This window comes from Pristiophorus japonicus, unplaced genomic scaffold, assembly GCF_044704955.1.
Source record: "Pristiophorus japonicus isolate sPriJap1 unplaced genomic scaffold, sPriJap1.hap1 HAP1_SCAFFOLD_33, whole genome shotgun sequence".
Classification (NCBI taxonomy): domain Eukaryota; kingdom Metazoa; phylum Chordata; class Chondrichthyes; family Pristiophoridae; genus Pristiophorus; species Pristiophorus japonicus.
The window spans coordinates 2,837,075-2,843,168 of record NW_027253106.1 but is presented as its reverse complement, the minus strand read 5'-3'; positions in this window follow the sequence as shown (position 1 = coordinate 2,843,168).

The window sequence follows — 6,094 nt, the reverse complement described above, 5'->3', positions numbered from 1 at the left end:
CAGTCCAATCCCACATGTATCATAGACAATTCGCACAGGGATCACACTCCAGTCCCACAGGGTTCACAGTCAAGTCCCACAGGACTCGCAGTCCAATCCCACATGTATCATAGACAATTCGCACAGGGATCACACTCCAGTCCCACAGGGTTCACAGCCCAGTCCCACAAGGATCACAGTCCAGTCCGACAGATATCATAGGCCAATCCCACAGGGCTTACAGTACAATCCCACAGGGATTACAGTCCAGTCCCACAGGGATCACAATCCAGGCTCACAGGGGTCACAGTCCAATCTCACAGGGATCGCAGTCCAGACCCACAGGGATCACTGTCCAGTCCCACAGAGATCACAGTCCAGTACCACAGGGATCAGAGTCCTGTCCCACAGGGATCACAGTCCAGTCCCTCAGGGGTCACAATCCAGTCCAACAGGGACCACAGTCCAGTCCCACATGGCTCACACTCCAGTCCCACAGGGATCACATTCGTGTTGCACAGGGATCACAATCCAGTCCAACAGGGACCACAGTGCAGTCCCGCAGGGCTCACAGTCCAGTCCCACATGGGTCACATTTCTGTCCCACTGGCATCACAGTCCAGTCCCACAGGGATCACAGTGCCGTCCCACAGTGATCACAGTCCAGTCCCATTGGGATCACAGTCCAGTCACACAGGAGTCACAGTCCAGTCCAACTGTGATCAAAGTCCAGTCCAACTGAGATCACAGTCCAGTGCCACAGGGATCACAGTACCGTCTTTCAGGATCACATTCCAGACCCACTGGGATCACGGTCCATTTACACAGGGGTCACAGTTCAGTCCCTCATGGTTCACAGACCAATCCCACAGAGGTCATATTTCTTTCCCACAGGGGTCACAGTCTAGTCCAACTGGGATCACAGTCCAGTCCCACAGGGATCACAGTCCAGTCCCACAGGGATCGTAGTACTGTCCCACAGGGATCACTGTCCACTCCCACAGGGATCACAGTCCAGTACCACAGGGATCACAGTCCATTCCCACAGGGATCACAGTCGAGTCCACAGGTATCAAAGACCAGTCCCGCAGGGGTCACAGTCCTATGCCACAGGGATCACCGTCCAGGCCCACAAGGATCACAGTCCACTCCCACAGTGTTCACAGTCCAGTCCACAGGCATCACAGTCCAGTCCCGCAGGGGTCACAGTTATATCCAACAGGGATCACAGTCCAGTCCCACAGGGATCACAGTTCAGTCCCACAGGGGTCACAGTCCAGTCCCACAGGGGTCACATTCCATTCCCACAGGGATCACAATCCATTCCCAAAGGCGTCACATTTCTGCCCACAGGGATCACAGTCCGGTCCCACCGGCGTCACAGTCCATTCCAACAGCGGACTCACTCCAGTTTCACAGGATTCACAGTCCAGTTCGGGAGGGATTACAGTCGAGTTCCACAGGGATCACTGTCCAGTCACACAGGGGTCACAGTCCGGTCCCACAGGGGTCACAGTCCAGTCCCACAGGGATCACTGTCCTGTCCCACAGGGGTCAAAGTCCGGTCCCACAGGGGTCACAGTCCAGTCCCACAGGGATCAGAGTCCAGTCCCACAGGGGTCACAGTCCACTCCCACTGTAATCACAGTCCTGTCCCACAGGGGTCACAGTCCAGTCCCACAGGGATCACAGTCCAGTCCCACAGGGGTCACAGTCCAGTCCTACAGGGATCACAGTCCTGTCCCACACGGATCACAGTCCAGTCCCACTGGGAGCACAGTTCTGTCCCACAGGGGTCACAGTCCAGTCCCACAGGGGTCACAGTCCAGTCCCACAGGGATCACAGTCCTGTCCCACACGGATCACAGTCCAGTCCCACAGGGGTCACAGTCCAGTCCCAATGGGATCACAGTCCTGTCCCACATGGGTCACAGTCCATTCAAACAGGGATCACAGTCCAGTCCCACAGGGATCCCAGTCCAATCCCAGAGGGGTTACAGTCCAGTCCCACAGTGCCGGGGCCCAGTCCTTACTGTGGCCGGGGTCCAAACACTACAGTGACTGGTGATTCAGGTTTTGCATGGGCCTGACACTCACAGAAACACACACACACACACACACACACACACACACACCTTTCGGATTAGAAGTTTGAGGGGAAATATTATCCAGGTAGTCACGATAATGATGTGTTTTGACCCGGTTAATGCGGGGAAAACATTTCACCTTGTGGAAGAACACTGAATAATGTGTAATAATATTAAACTAAGATCTGGGCCATTCAGTAGTGAAATCAGGAACTTAACACTTTGAATGCTGCGTTTCAATTGTGCTTTCAATGCTGTGAACATGTTTTTTTTACTGGATAAATAAACGGTTTGATTCAACCGTGTCTTTTGCAACCCTGAAACGTCGTATAGAGCATTAATACAATACATCTGTTTAGAACTGTATTCAATGTTGTAATGTAGGAAACGTACCGAACCAATTTACGTACAGCGAGCTCCCTCAAAGACAAATGTGAGGAGACCATATAATCATCTTTTAGTGATGTTGATTGAGAGACGGAAGATGGTCCAGAACTTGAAGAAGGGTAACTTTGAAGGTATGAGGCGTGAATTGGCTAGGATAGATTGGCGAATGATACTTAAGGGGTTGACTGTGGATGGGCAATGGCAGACATTTAGAGACCGCATGGATGAATTACAACAATTGTACATTCCTGTCTGGCGTAAAAATAAAAAAGGGAAGGTGGCTCAATCGTGGCTCTCTCGGGAAATCAGGATAGTATTAAAGCCAAGGAAGTGGCATACAAATTGGCCAGAAATAGCAGCGAACCCGGGGACTGGGAGAAATTAAGAACTCAGCAGAGGAGGACAAAGGGTTTGATTAGGGCAGGGAAAATGGAGTACGAGAAGAAGCTTGCAGGGAACATTAAGGCGGATTGCAAAAGTTTCTATTGGTATGTAAAGAGAAAAAGGTTAGTAAATTAAAACGTAGGACCCTGCAGTCAGAATCAGGGGAAGTCAAAACGGGGAACAAAGAAATGGCAGACCAATTGAACAAGTACTTTGGTTCGGTATTCACTAAGGAGGACACAAACAACCTTCCGGATATAAAAGGGGTCAGAGGGTCTAGTAAGGAGGAGGAACTGAGGGAAATTTTTATTAGTCGGGAAATTGTTTTGGGGAAATTGATGGGATTGAAGGCCGATAAATTCCCAGGGCCTGATGGACTGCATCCCAAAGTACTTAAGGAGGTGGCCTTGGAAACAGCGGATGCATTGACAGTCATTTTCCAACATTCCATTGATTCTGGATCAGTTACTATCGAGTGGAGGGTAGCCAATGTCACCACACTTTTTTAAAAAGGAGGGAGAGAGAAAACAGGGAATTATAGTCCGGACAGCCTGACATCGGTAGTGGGTAAGATGATGGAATCAATTATTAAGTATGTCACAGCAGCGCATTTGGAAAGAGGTGACATGATAGGTCCAAGTCAGCATGGATTTGTGAAAGGGAAATCATGCTTGACAACCGTTCTGGAATTTTTTGACAATGTATCCAGTAGAGTGTACAAGGGAGAATCCGTTGATGTAGTATATTTGGACTTTCAGAAAGCTTTTGACAAGGTCCCACACAAGAGATTAATGTGCAAAGTTAAAGCACATGGGATTGGGTGTAGTGTGCTGACGTGGATTGAGAACTGGTTGTCAGACAGGAAGCAAAGAGTGGGAGTAAATGGGTACTTTTCAGAATGGCAGGCAGTGACGAGTGGCGTACCGCAAGGTTCTGTGCTGGGGTCCCAGCTGTTTACATTGTACATTAATGATTTAGACGAGGGGATTAAATGTAGTGTCTCCAAATTTGCGGATGAAACTAAATTGGGTGGCAGTGTGAGCTGCGAGGATGATGCTATGAGGCTGCAGAGTGACTTGGATAGGTTAGGTGAGTGGGCAAATGAATGGCAGATGAAGTATAATGTGGATAAATGTGAGGTTATCCACTTTGGTGGTAAAACAGAGTGACAGACTATTATCTGAATGGTGACAGATTAGGAAAAGTGAAGGTGCAACGAGACCTGGGTGTCATGGTACATCAGTCATTGAAGGTTGGCATGCAGTTACAGCAGGCTGTTAAGAAAGCAAATGGCATGTTGGCCTTCATAGCGAGGGGATTTGAGTACAGGGGCAGGGAGGTGTTGCTACCGTTGTACAGGGCCTTGGTGAGGCCACACCTGGAGTATTGTGTACAGTTTTAGTCTCCTAACTTGAGGAAGGGCATTCTTGCTATTGAGGGAGTGCAGCGAAGATTCACCAGACTGATTCCCGGGATGGTGGGACTGACCTATCAAGAAAGATTGGAACAACTGGGCTTGTATTCATTGGAGTTCATAAGAATGAGAGGGGACCTCATAGAAACGTTTAAAATTCTGACGGGTTTAGACAGGTTAGATGCAGGAAGAATGTTCCCCATGTTGGGGAAGTCCAGAACCAGGGGTCACAGTCTAAGGATAAGGGTTAAGCCATTTAGGAACGAGATGAGGAGAAACCTCTTCACCCAGAGTGTGGTGAACCTGTGGAATTCTCTACCACAGAACGTAGTTGAGGCCAATTCACTAAGTATATACAAAAGGGAGTTAGATGAAGTCCTTACTACTCGGGGGATCAAGGGGTATGGCGAGAAAGCAGGAAGGGGGTACTGAAGTTGCATGTTCAGCCATGAACTCATTGAATGGCGGTGCAGGTTAGAAGGGCTGAATGGCCTGCCCCTGCACCTATTTTCTATGTTTCAATGTTTCTAAAACACCTGCGGTAAGTCCGCTGTTTTCTTTGAAATAGTACCATGGGAAGATTTATCTCCAGCTCAAAGAGCCGAAGTTTCTCACCACCGGAAGTGCAGCACTGCATTAGTCCGGCACTGGAGTGTCAGACTAGAATTTTGTTCTTAGTTCACTTGACTGTGAATTGAACCGACAGACTTGCTTACTCAGAAGCGGGAGTGCTGCCCACTGAGCCACAGCTGACACAGGATTAGTTACATTTATTAAGTAATATGGAGCAAAGAGATGTAATTGTATTTGAGCTACAGGTCAGCAATGATCTAATTGAGTTATTGAACAGACTGGCGGGGTTGAATTGCCAAATCCTGTTGCTATGACTCACCAGCACTGGGCAGTGCCAGTAACAACTGAGCCATTGGGGCACAGTCCGGTGAACCTGTTGGAACAGCACTTGTCAGGATTCAGCTGACGACAGGGGAAGAGCTTTCAGTATGTATCTGTCTCGTGTCACACATGTAGATTAGGAATATGGGTCACATATCGGTGAGAAAATGGTGAGTGTTGAACTGAATCCAGCCAGAGTCAGCCCCTTCAATGAAGGTGAATCGGGGAACCAACACACACAGATCTGAATTCAGCACGAGTCAGCAGTACAGGGGGGATAAGAGGGGGGACCCGTGAGTGTAGAACTGAACCCAGCATCGGTCATTAACATGACAGATGTAGAGGGAGGGGAACCAGTGCGTATAGAACTGAACTCAGCCAGAGTCAGCACCTTCAGGGGAGGAGAAAGAGGAAATCCAGTGAGTGTAGAACTGAACCCAGCCAAAATCAGCACCTTCAGGAGAGGGGAATGAGTGAGTATAGGACTGAACCCAGCCAGACACAGCACCTTCAGGGAAGGAGAGAGAGGGGAACCACTGAGTGTAGAACTGAACCCAGCCAGAGTCAGCACCTTCAGGGGAGGAGCGGGAGGCGTACTGATAAGTACAGAAATTAAACCAACCATGGAAGATTAAATAATTTGCAGCATAGATAGCGAGAAAGTATTCCTTCTGGTTATGAAGTCCAGAACAAGGGGGCGTCAATTAAAGTTAGAGTTAGGCCAAGTGCCCCTCCCTCTCCTCCCCGTAAGGTGCTGACTCTCGCTGAATTTATTTCAGCACTCATTGCTTCCCGTGCTCGCCTTCCTTCAAGGAACTGACTCTGGCTGGGTTCAGTTCAACACTCACCATTTTCTCTCCAATATGAGACCCATATGCCTAATTTACATGTGTGACACTCGACAGAGAAATTCTGAAAGCTCTTCCCCTTTTCAGTGGTGATGCCAGAA